Below are 12,312 nucleotides of genomic sequence, written 5' to 3'. Positions count from 1 at the left end.
AGCCGAAGACAAAAGGAAATGAATGCTTCAATTTCTGCTTCCTTCAGGCATATTAAAGCAGACTATCGCTGGGAAAAATCTCTGAGATATATTGTTAAATTCAAAGAAGATATAATTGCGGAATAATGTACATCATGTGTGATTCCATTTATGCATTTGTGCTTAGGCCGCTTGCTCGTTTATATGTATATAAACTCACAGCACAAGACTCCAGCTGCTAATAGCAGTTACCTCTGGGAGTAGATTTGGGGCGAGGGTTGGTGAAGGAAGGTGTTCACACTTCATATGTTTCCAGAATATTTGGTTCTATAAAATGAGATTAACTTCTTTAGTTTTTGCTTAGATAAGTAATATATGGATTCAATCACAAATAGTGAATTCTTTAACAATCTTTTTAAGGTCTTTTCTTTTCCTTCTGTGCTACTAGGAAGAACCAAATTAATTTTCTCTAAGTTTTAAAAATTGAGATTTCTTCACTTGAAATACATCCTCTGTCATTTCGGGGTGTCATTGTGCTTCCTGATCATGATTTAAAATAGGTTGTAATGAATCATCTTCCACAGTAAGTTTGACTAAGTCAAGTGAAAATGGTTCAAAGGAAATCAAAATTATGAATTAATCTCCTCCTCTATCACCACGACGATGCCTCTCCTACTGAGTTTTATTGCTTATGTTCTGGAAGGTGGAACATGGGAAGAGAATAAGGAACCGCTAGACTCAGGGTCCCTGATTTAACTGGGACTCCATGGGGTCGCTAAGAGTCGGATACAACTGAGCAACTTCACTTTCACTTTTCACTTTCATGCATTGAAGAAGGAAATGGCAACCCACTCCAGTGTTCTTGCCTGGAGAATCCCAGGGACGGGGGAGCCTGGTGGGCTGCCGTCCATGGGGTCGCACAGAGTCGGACACGACTGAAGGGACTTCGCAGCAGCAGCAGCAGCATGTCAGGTTTGAGTCCTAGCTCTTCAGGCTCCATTGGGCCCATGGTAAGACTCCCCTGCCTATTCAGCCGACATCGAACACTCCCTTCTCAATCTGTATCTTGCAGCCACTTTCAGCTCCTCTCAAGGGCTTATATTATTCTCCTATATGCCTCATGAACCGTGACAGGCTCCTTGAGGACACAATGTAAATCTTTTTCATCTCTGCATTGCCAGAGCCTGCGCCTAGAGCCTGACACAGAGTAGATGCTCAGTAAACATATGTCACCTGCACACCTGAATAAATGGATGAATGAACAGTTGGCTGAATCAACCACGAGTCTTGTTTTGTGTCTCCAAATGCACTGGAAGGGACTTGAGGACAGGAGCCTGCATCTTAAATCTTCTGCACCCAACAAGTATTTCTTGACTGACTCCTCCTATTTTATTTTTATTTATTTATTTTTGTTTGGCTGAGCTGGGTCTCCACTGCAGCATGCAGACTTTCTCTAGTTGCATCATCCAGGGGCTTCTCTAGTTGCAGCGCAGTGCCTCTAGGCTCACCAGCCTAGTAGTTGCAGCGCACAGGCTTAGTTGCCCCCCAGCACGTGCAATATTAATTCCCCGACCAGGGATCAAACCCGAGTCCTCCTGCACTGGAAGGCAGATTCTTAACCACTGGACTACCAGGGAAGTACCCCATGTCTCCTATTTTAAAGGATAATACCAAAAATAGTTACAGAGATTTATATCTTGATTTTTTTTTTTTGCCAGCCTATTGACAAGCTGGCAAAAAGAGGAGAAGAGATGCGTTATCCCCTCATCTTGTAGATAATTCCAATGAGGCACAGAAAGGTGAGACAGCTTGAAAAATGAGGAGAATGGAAATGCACCTCCTGACCTTTCCAAGCTCCTCTCTGGGACCCACCCTTCTGGCCCCCTCAAGAGCCCAGTGTTTTCTGACTGTGGACTTCCCCTTCCTGCCAGGGAGTATGCAGAAGCTCTGTAGACAGCCTATTGAGGGTGCTCTCTGAATTTCAGGTAGTTAAATAGAATGTTGCACTTCATAATTAGATGGTAATAGCATAATTATTGCGGAAGGCACTGGGGAACCACTCCAGTACTCTTGGCTGGAAACTCCCATGGATGGAGGAGCCTGGTGGGGTGTAGTCCATGGGGCCTCTAAGAGTCGGACACAACTGAGCGACTTCACTTTCACTTTTCACTTTCATGCATTGGAGAAGGAAATGGCAACCCACTCCAGTGTTCTTGCCTGGAGAATCCCAGGAACCGGGGAGCCTGGTGGGCTGCCATCTATGGGGTCGCACAGAGTGGGACAGGACTGAAGCGAATTACCAGCAGCAGCAGCAGCAGCAGCAGCAGCATAATTATTTGAAGGTGCCTTATAATTACATCCCTCCTCCACAAGCTCCTTTAGCTTCTTCAACTGGGATCTTGGTTCCTGTCCCCTTCCTGTCCTACATCAGTGCCATGCCACTGGGCCACCAGTGTTTACCGGGGATGGCTGTACTGTAATAAGGGAGGAACCTCCAGTGGATTCTCTCCAAAACTCAGAACTCATGGGCTCTCACTGCTACCACGTGGCAAACCCTACTTCAAATCACTTTGTACGTGTTGCCACATACAAGAGATGGGAGGTTGACAGAGTACTGGGAAGCCACTAAATCTAGATGCCTCTTCAATATTGATCTCAAAGAAAAAGTCCATGACCTCGGTACACCCTGCTGAGGTTCTCACCTCACTAAGCAATTCTCTCCTTCTTTTGTAACCCCCAGTCCCATGATAAAAAGAGTGCCTATTGGTTAGCCTTGAAAGAAAAGAAAAATCGCCATCATCTCCTCCACCAACGGAAGAGATGGGTGCTTTTCCTTTCTCTTGAGGTGGAATATAGCTCCAAACCGATAGTCTCTGAGCAGGAAACACAGTCAGATATAAGGGCAGAGAGTACAAATGACAGCTCAGGTGGAACAGCAAGGCGACTTGCAGTCAATAGCACACGTCATCCACTTCAAAAAATGGCTGACTCAGTGAACACCCTGTCTCAAGAAAGAAAGGGCCCAAGGGAGTCACTAATGAAACCAAGAAACTCAGTCTTCCATCTCATTCCAAAGATGGATTCACTGGACTCCTTTCCATCCAGGTGGGTGAGTTCATGTCGTGTGGAATGTCTGCCTTCTCTGAAAACTCCGGTCAGGCAATGAATTATTCCAAGTAAATTAAGTGTATCGATCTCCTCCCCTTTCTGACACTTTGCAGATATTGCTATCAAATCATGCCCCGTGCAAGTGTCAGCTTTTGCCACAGACATCTGAAGAGGGGAGCGAATATTCTCTTGAGTTTCTCAGAGTCTAACAAGTCCTCGTGGGGGTCTAATAAGACTTGAAGGAACCAGGTGATGACATAACCCTAGGATGAGATGGGCTATTTACAGTGGAGAGCTAGCATGCTTGGCTGAGGAGAACAAGGTCATGGCTGTATACTTCTCTGTATTTCTCAGGTAATATCAGATCACAGTCGTGGGTTGTATCTTAACTCTGGCCAATTTTCATACAAATGCCAAGTGGACCAGAGAGAAGATCAGACCACAGAGCATGAACACAAATTGTGAATCTGTGACAATTCCGGGAAAACAATCAGGCTATATACCCTATGAGTAGGATGTAGCATAAAACTTTATAAACCGTAAGGCAGCATCCTCTTTCAAGGTGAAGTCAGGCATCATTTTGTTAAGGACTTGCTTCTTTGATGTTAATTCTTCTTCCCAGATGACCAGACTCATCCTTTTCTAAATAATAAATTCCTAATCCAAAAAAAAGAAAAAAAAGATCTTTCTCGGTCTTATCTAATTGAGCATTGTTTTTTTTAATTTTTTTAATTGTTTTGGCTGAAAACTACCTTATTAAGACTGTTGAATATATTCAAAGGATGAATTGTCTAAGATGAATAGTCTGGCCCAGATAGCTAACAAATGTATCCTATAAAGTGTTATTTTCATCCACATTGAAGTCCCTTATCACACACTGAAATTCTTATGGATGAAAGGATATAGTGTCTGAATTTGCTTCAAAATAATCCAGTGAGGTGGGAGGAGGATGGAGGATTAGTGAAGCGGCCTGGGCCATGGCTTCATCATTGCTGAGGCTGAGTGATGGAACAGGGGAGTTCTGATAGCAGTGGTTCTCAAACCTTAGCATGGGTCAGAATAATCAGGAAGGCTTATTAAAATATACAAGCTGGGCACCACCCCAGAAATTCTAATTCAGGAGATCCGGGTGGAGCCAACAATTTGCAATTCCAAAAAGTCCTCAGGGGGATTTCCTGTGTGGTCCTGTGGTTAAGAATCTGCCTGCCCATGCAGAGCACACAGGTTGGATCTCTGGTCTGGGAAGATCCCACGTGCAGTGGGGTAACTAAGCCCATAGGCCACAACTATTGAGCCCTTGTGCCAACTTCATGCCTAGAACCAGCGCTCCGCAAAAGAAGCCACCACGATGAGAAGCACATGCCCCACGATGAAGAGCAGTCCCTACTCGCGGCAACCAGAGAAAAGCCCATGCACAGCCATAAAAACCCAGCACAGCCAAAATAAAAGTTTTAAAAAATAAAGTTCTCAGGAGAGGTTGATCCTGCTGGCCTGGGAACCCCATGTTGAGAATCATTATATTAATCGATTCTCTCTGTTTTTTATACATTTCTTTAAAAACCAAATGGGACTGAACTGGACTGGCACAACAAAGCAAGGTGGAGGAAAGGAGTTTCTACTTTTCTACTTGTTCAGAATCTCAGACAGAAGCAAAAACATTAAAAAAGCAGAAAAGAAACACAGACAAGAGGAAAAGCGCTGAACCATCAACACAATTTAAGCTGGACTGCATTTGGGAAATATTAATGCTGGTTTTCCTCCTTTACTCTGAATCTATATCTATATAACAGTTATGGAGTATCCTAGCTTCTCAACTGCTTGGGACTGTGCCTTTAAGCAAAATAAATAACCAGAATTTCTAACTGCTTTTTTTTAAATACAAGAGCGAGAGCTAGGCTGGGGTTTATATAGATTGATGACATCACTTTGCATCTTTGCCTGAGACTCAGTTTGGTTTTAAAATGTACAGTCAAGAAATCTTTTCCTTAGGTCTTTCCAACGAACCTAGTTCCGGAAAGTAGATGTGGGGCTTTCTGCAATTAGTTGAGTCTAGACGCATCAGATGATGCAGAAAGAAAGTTTCACACTTGAGACTGAATAGTCACAAGGAGGCGAGCAGGACCTCTGATCTAATTTCATCTTACTTTAAAACCCTCATTTAGCCAACAATGACTGCATGCTAAGCATTGAGCAATAGACTCTGGGATATGCAAAAGAAAAAAAAATTCCAACAAATGGTCCTTGACCTTGAAGAGCTCACATATAGTTTAGAAGGTAGACATGTAAATAAATATAATAGTAACCGTTATAGAGTAACCGTGGTTGTTATGAATACGCTGTTCATTTTCAACTAAGGGGAGAAAGAGGTGAAGCAAACAACTCATGGATGACAGTTCAACTGGTTCTGAAGTGGTGAGCACCTGTCTATCAGCAAAGAGATGTGTCGGGGAGAGGGAGCCGTGGAAGAGAGGTGCGGGAGAGTCAGTGGCTGCTGACTCTAATCAATAAAGAGTAATTTGACGGGATTAAAGTGTGGGCTGTGAAGGAGGGGGCTGGCGAAGGGACAGAAAAGGTACGTTTGCTTGGTGTGCCCTACACACGGTGATAGAAAGTTTATACTCTCTCTTGGGGTCCATGCACCCCAAGGTGGTGTAGGGGGAAGATCGCACAGGGCTGAATTTTGAACAGACAAATGCAGTAGGTTAGACAGTGGTGACGGAGAAGGCAATGGCATCCCACTCCAGTACTCTTGCCTGGAAAATCCCATGGACGGAGGAGCCCGGTAGGCTACAGTCCATGGGGTCCCTAGGAGTCGAATACAACTGAGCGACTTCACTTTCACTTTTCACTTTCATGCATTGGAGAAGGAAATGGCAACCCACTCCAGTATTCTTGCCTGGAAAATCCCAGGGATGGGGGAGCCTGGTGGGCTGCCGTCTACGGGGTCACACAGAGTCAGACACGACTGAAGCCACTTAGCAGCAGCAGCAGTAGACAGTGGTGAAGGACTTCCTTAGTCTGTGGACCAGGCAATGAGTTGAGGGAGCCATGAGTTCAGGCAGACATGATGACAACCTGGTCGAGGGCTCCTTAGTTCAGAATATTTGCACAGGAAGCTGCTTGCTAGCATGTTGGTAGGCTTTCCTCATCGCTCAGTCGGTAAAGAATCTGCCTGCAATGCAGGAGACCCGGGTTCGATTCCTGGGTCGGGAAGATACCCTGGAGAAGGAAATGGCAACCCACTCCAGTACTCTTGCCTGGAAAATCCCATGGACAGAGGAGCCTGGTGGGCTACAGTCCATGGGGTCACAAGAGTTGGACACGACTTAGCAACTAAACCACCACCAGCATGTCAGTAGAAAAGTGAGTGTGCGTGTGTGTATTTGTGTGTAGAGGTGTTTCCTTTTTTAAGTCTTTATTGAATTTGTTACAATATCGCTTCTGTTTTATGTTTTGATTTTTTGGCCCCGAGGCATGTGCGATCTTGGCTTCCTGACCAGGGATGGAACCCACACCCCCTACATTGCAAGGCGAAAGCTTAACCACTGGATCATCAGGGAAGTCCCTAGAAGTTTGAATATACGTAAACTTATATCATTACATAAAGCTAGATAAATCTAAAGGTTGCATATACGACTGTGATATTACCTCTCTATCCATAATATGAAGAGAAGAAAAGAAGGAAGAAAGGAAGGGGGAAGGGAAAATGCTTCTGTACATAATAAACCGAAAAGAGGAAGTCAAGTTTGCCATCCAGGAAAAGAGCTTAAAGGCTTCAAGTGAGAAGCAGCTGTTCCTTGGGCTTCTCTAAAGGTTTACTAATTTATTACATGGGCCTAGGGTGTGTGTGCGTGGGAGAAGGCAATGGCACCCCACTCCAGTACTCTTGCCTGGAAAATCCCATGGATGGAGGAGCCTGGTGGGCTGCAGTCCATGGGGTTGCTAAGAGTTGGACATGACTGAGCGACTTCCTTTTCACTTTTCCCTTTCATGCATTGGAGAAGGAAATGGCAACCCCCTCCAGTGTTCTTGCCTGGAGAATCCCAGGGACGGGGGACCCTGGTCGGCTGCCGTCTATGGGGTCGCACAGAGTCGGACACGACTGAAGCGATTTAGCAGCAGCAGCAGCAGCAGCAGCAGCAGCAGTAGCAGCAGCAGCAGCAGGGTATGTGTGTCGGGGGGCGGGTGGGGAGAGGGTTATGAAAAAGAATAATAGATAAAAAGAATAAATGTGGTAAAATTTTAAGACTTTGAATACCACAAATGAGTCATAAATTGGAATTTCACTTTGTCTTCCAATATTTCCCACATAATTAGCCCATTCATATACACAAAAAGAGCACATGACCTATTCCAAAATGACACAAGACTTGTTCTGAGCCCTGAAGCGAGATGCTGAGGCTTGCCACCCGTGCCATCCCTGGAGCAGGGATGAAGGTCCTGGCCTGTGTGTTCAGCTGGCAATGAGACAAGGCACCGGGGCTTGGCCACCACCTTTCACACCACTTCCCGTATCTTTTCTTCCCTGTAAATTACACACTCCAGGCCTTTGCTGAGGGAGATAATGCTGTTCCCACGAGAACTGACAACCCAGTGCCCTGCATGCGTGAGTGTGTCAAGGCTAAACAGGTCTATTGTTCTTAAACAGAACTGCCAGAGAAATTGTCTCCTTGTGCAGAATGATGCTGAAGAGATAAAAATATCTTTCATTTCTATAGTGCATTGCATCTTAAAGTGTGTTCCACATTTTGCAAACTATATATAGGCTCAATTCATTACCCAGCCCCATAAAATACAGCCAGAGCAGTGGCAGGCGCATGCCAGATGTTTGACAATGGTTTAATAACAGAGTGAAGAATAAGTTAAATTGGACTCAGAAAACAGGAAATGGGATGTGGGGCACTAGGTAAGACTGTGCCAATCACCCTAACTTTATGTATTAAGTGCCTACTGCCTACAAGGGTAAAAGCTGGGTGCCATGGTACCTGAAATGTACTGCCCCTACCCTCATGGGGCCTCCAGGATATTCTAGAGAATGCACAATCAGATAGATTCTACGGTCCATTCTGATTTATGTTAAGAACGAGTTAAAATACAAGGCGCAGTGGTCCTTCCTGCCTTTCAAGGGAGGCATTTACCATGGGCCACGCTGGCATCAGCATTCCCTCTCTTGACTAAAGGGTTTGCATCCAATAGAATTATAGAATGTACGCTGAAGAGAAGCTATGAAGGAGGGGTATGGTTCTGGGGAAAGTAAGGAAAAGAAGAGAAATCACCAGATGAGCAAGTTGGGGAAGGAAAGAGGGTACTCAGAGTAGGATGAAGATGAAATAGTTTGGGGAAAAGTCACGACCAATGAGAGCATAGGGGTCCACGCAGATTCCAGGGTCAGCACTAGTTTTCCTGGAGGTGGGGATGTCACTGGCAATAAACTGCCCGAAGTCCCTAAGTCACTGGGAAAGCACGTTCAAATCTCTCCAGGCTGAAAGGTGTGGGTACTGGAAAACAGACAACAGGATTTTAGGATTGGGAGGGATCCCAGAGAGACACTGTTTTCTTTCATAGATAAAGCAGGATATGCCCAGGTTTATTAAGTGGATGCAAAATATAGCAGTGCCCAGGCCAGAGCCCGAGTCCAAAAGCTTGCCCCTGACCTCTCTCTCAGGCCTGGCCTTGGGTGAATCAGTGGCACAGACAGGTCCTGCCCTTTGGGGATGCTTCTGAAAGCTGAAAACCTGGTTCTTGGGGGCCTTTCCACAGCAGTGCAGAGAGACTGACCACCGTGCACAGGGGTTAAAGTCTTATAATCCACCTACACAGATATAAGCCAGAAATTTCGTTCAGATAAATGAAAGAGAAATAGGCTGAAAGATTGTGACTACCCAGGTCAGACAGGCTGCCACCCAGGGAGAACCTTGGAAGCCCATTTCCTCTCTGGAAGTATATGTAGCTTCCAGCCCTTATTAACTCACCCAGGAAGGGAGTCAGGTTACTGGGAACTCCCAGGAGGGGCCTGTTCAAAATGAGTTTAAATCCCTGGACAAGGAGGTTTGAACCAGCACTGGCAGGATCTAAGAAAAACAAAAGGAAATGTGGTTTATAATGTATCTGTGCAACAAATAACATAGAGGCATTAAACAGGAACTTCTCCACCCGTGATGATGGCCCCTCTCATAAAACTGCCTCTCCTTCTCGTTCGTGGTAAGGGCCCCTGGTAAACACAGGAAGGTAATTACAAGCACTGCACAAGAATTGCAGGAGATTGAGGGGGCCAGGCATTTGAAACTCAGGCCGAAGGTACTGGCCCTGTATTGCATCTTAGCCCTGCAGCTTCCTGTAGGGCCTCAGGCAAGTGAACCCAGAATGACCCCACAAGAAAGGATTGCACCTGACAGATGACCTCCACGGAAAAACCTGTCTTGTTAAAAAGCCAGTGTTGTTGTTGTGTAGTTGCTAAGTCCTGCCCAACTCTTTGCAACCCCATAACTGTAACCCACCAGGCTCCTCTGTTCATGGGATTGTCCAGGCAAGAATACTGGAGTGGGTTGCCATTTCCTCCTCCAGGGGATCTTCCCTACCTAGGAATCTCTTATGTCTCCTGCATTGGCAGGTGGGTTCTTTACCAATGAGCCACTGCTGCTGCTTCTGCTAAGTCGCTTCGGTCGTGTACGACTCTGTGCGACCCCATAGACGGCAGCCCACCAGGCTCCCCCGTCCCTGGGATTCTCCAGGCAAGAACACTGGAGTGGGTTGCCATTTCTTTCTCCAATGCATGAACGGGAAAAGTGAAAGTGAATTCTCTCAGTCGTGTCTGACTCCTAGCGACCCCATGGACTGCAGCCTACCAGGCTCCTCCATCCATGGGATTTTCCAGGCAAGAGTACTGGAGTGGGGTGCCATTGCCTTCTCCGAATGAGCCACTAGGGAAGCCTGAAAAGCCAATGAGATGGTTCATAATTTTGTTCCCTGGGTGCACCTGTGTATATGCTTCTCCCCAACTAGAGGGCAAACTTTCCAAGACAGAAATTCATGTATTCATGCCACCCATCTTTATTAAGTACCCCAAACAGGCCTTTGCACAAATGGAGGGAATAATAAGCCTTAGAGACCCTGGACGAAGAGCCAGGAGGAAAGTCAAGGAAAGTGGTGATGAGGCAGTGTCTGGATTCTCAAGGGTTGGGGGTACTGAGCAGCGGTGCTGGGACACTCCTGCCTCACTCTCTGCCCCAGAACTCAGAAAGCAGGCAGCAGGGTTTGGAAGCTGTCCAGAGGAGATTTACCCTTCCGAAACATACTGGCTGGAGAGCAGCTCCGGAGCCAGCCCTCATTCTCCGAAGGGAGATCCCGCTCAACTGGGGTAGGGGTTCAAAAGACACTGCACTTGGCCTTGAAGGCCCGGAGGAGGGGCTGGAGACTGACCACGACAGCCTCGGGCTCTGCGCCAGGTGAAGAAACACTGGAGATGATGCCACCTGCTGGCGAGGGGCCCGGGTTCACGCGGTGGGCGCAACCGAGACCCGGAGCCCGGATGGGCAAAGAACAAGAATTCGAGCAGTTGTTCAAGTGCCGGTTTTCTGCTGCCTCTTTAGGGTCTGCACCTCCTCGGGCCGAGCCCGGAGACTCCGGAAGCCGGGGTTTCCAGCGGGGGCGGCGGGCGTCCTCCCCCGGCCCCCTCCCCTCGCGGCGCTCGGAGGTCTAAGACTCCGCGCTTCTCCATCAGGTGGAGCAGTACTCCTCGCCGCCGGTCTCCCCGCTCCCTCCTAGCCGGCGAACTGCACGCAGGCACCTAACAGCGCCAGGAGGTTAACCGAGCCCCCGGAGGAGGTGAGGCCGAGGACCAGTCCGGGCGGAGGTGGCGGGGCCGCCGTCGGGGCTGGCGCCAGAGCCCGGCCGGCTGTGAGCCCTGCAGGTACCGCTGAGGTTCTCGCTGCCCCACGTGGTGGCTGCCGAAGACTGCTCGTGGTTTTTCCGGCACGCAGGCTTGAAACGCCTTCTGGCCCTTTTAGAGGCAGGCAGCTCACCACTTAATCCAAGCTTTTTTCCCTTTCTGCCGGAGACCGGAGGCTGAGGGGCGGCGGGGGCGGAGGGGCTGGAGGAGGGAACAGGCCCAGCTGGCTGCGGTGGGCGTGGGGGACCGAGGCCAGACGGAGAGTCAGGAGGCCAACCACAGGGACCAGGGGGCGAGGGAGACCAGGCACTCCCTACCTCGGAATCCCCCCGCAACCCTCTTTTCCTGATCCAGAGTTAGTGTGTGTTGGGGGGGGGGTGGTTGCAGGTGCCTGAATGTGAGCCTGATTTCGGTGGATTGCACAGGTCATGACCCGGGTCTCCTGACCCTGGTTCCTAGTATTTATTTCCTTCTGGGTCCGAATTAACCAAATCTGGGCCCCAGGCCACTTAGGAATTAGCAATCAGAATTAACAACAGCTTAAAGGATGAATGTCAGTTAAAACATCAAATGTTGCTTTGTAAGGTGCAACCTATATTCTATAATTATTTGTCTTACTCACAGCAAGGTTGGCCTAAAGAATGATGCCCAGACCTGACATTTCTTCCTGCTGCATAGATTCAATGGAAAGCTCCTAGTAAAAGCACGTTTCTATTCCTGCTGTGTTTTCACCCTGGATATGTTATTCGACACGTTATTTAGAATTACTGTTCATCTTTTGCATGTGTTCCCTGATTGGCTTTTCTGTTTTGTTGCATTGTCTGTTATAGCAAGTCCCTGGACTAAGGCAGTGCTGACACTTTATTTAGATATCTTGTTTGCAGTTTACCTGATGGGGTGCCTCTTTTGTGTCCTCTTAGTTTCCTTTGCTAAGCATTCCCCCCTCCACCCAAAGCTTGCTTACAAATTTCCCTTTGATATGTTTAACAGCCTCTAAGGGATGCAGTTAAATAAACTATTAAGCGAAGACTAGAAGAGTCAACAGAGCAGACACCTACTAATTTGTAGACCTTTGATGTCAACAGCCAGATGTCAGCCCCCAGTGGCACACAGGTTCACACGTGCCCCTTCTCTCTTGTTCATAAATACTAAGGGATGCATCTTTTAAAAAGTTAAGATCCGCATGGAAATTTGGAGTTAGAATGTACCTTGCAATCGGTAAAGTCCCCCAAATACATAATACTTATAAGCTAAGAGTTTCCCCAAAGACCTCCCCAGGGTCCAGTGACTGATGAAAGTAATGACTGATTTTATAACTGCGAGGCACAAATCAAGGA

Source organism: Ovis canadensis, chromosome 21 (assembly GCF_042477335.2).
Source record: "Ovis canadensis isolate MfBH-ARS-UI-01 breed Bighorn chromosome 21, ARS-UI_OviCan_v2, whole genome shotgun sequence".
Classification (NCBI taxonomy): domain Eukaryota; kingdom Metazoa; phylum Chordata; class Mammalia; order Artiodactyla; family Bovidae; genus Ovis; species Ovis canadensis.
This window is presented reverse-complemented; position numbering follows the sequence as displayed.